This window comes from Chrysochloris asiatica, unplaced genomic scaffold (assembly GCF_000296735.1).
Source record: "Chrysochloris asiatica unplaced genomic scaffold, ChrAsi1.0 scaffold00071, whole genome shotgun sequence".
Classification (NCBI taxonomy): domain Eukaryota; kingdom Metazoa; phylum Chordata; class Mammalia; order Afrosoricida; family Chrysochloridae; genus Chrysochloris; species Chrysochloris asiatica.
This window is the reverse complement of record NW_006408589.1, coordinates 840892-841679: the sequence shown is the minus strand read 5'-3', so window position 1 is coordinate 841679 and position 788 is coordinate 840892.

The window sequence follows — 788 nt, the reverse complement described above, 5'->3', positions numbered from 1 at the left end:
CTCTAACATCTTGAAGAGTGAAAAGATAAGCATTCAAGAAGCTCAACGAACACCAAGAAGCATAGATCCCAAAAGAAAATCACTGAGACATATCATAATCAAGCTCTCCAAAGTCAAATGTAAGGATATAATCCTGATAGCAACTAGGGAAAAAAGAAGTGTTACATACAAAAGCAAGCAAATCAGATTAGGCATGGATTTCTCAGCAGAAACCATGCAAGCAAGAAGGCAATGGGGACACATATAGAAAAGCCTGAAAGAAAAAAAAAAAAAATGTCAACCAAGAATCCTTTATCCAGCAAAACTATCAATCAAATAAAACAATGTAATCAAAACATTCCAGGATAAACAAAAGCTAAGGGATTTTTCCAAAGCCAACCATACACTAAAAAAACATCAAAAAGGGAGCACTGTAGACTGAGAAACAATAACAGACAATAACCAGAAATTGACATCTGTGGCAGCACCTCCCAGAATTAAATAAAAAAGGAAGTGTCGAGAACAGAGCAAAACTATAAGAACAAACTCAGAGAATCTGGGAGGTCAGTCTATGATCAAAACAATTACAATGTTAAAAAAAAGGTAAACACATAGGAACAGATATCCAGATGGTCAGAAGTTCAGGTACATTACAGGATAAAATAGATTGCACTAAATGGAAAGAAAAATTAATGGACTATAAGGCAACATCAAAGAAAATTAACACATCACAACATACCAAGAAAATGAAAATCCAAGAAGAACATAAAAACATTGAAACTATGAGGAAACTCACAAGAAAGAACACA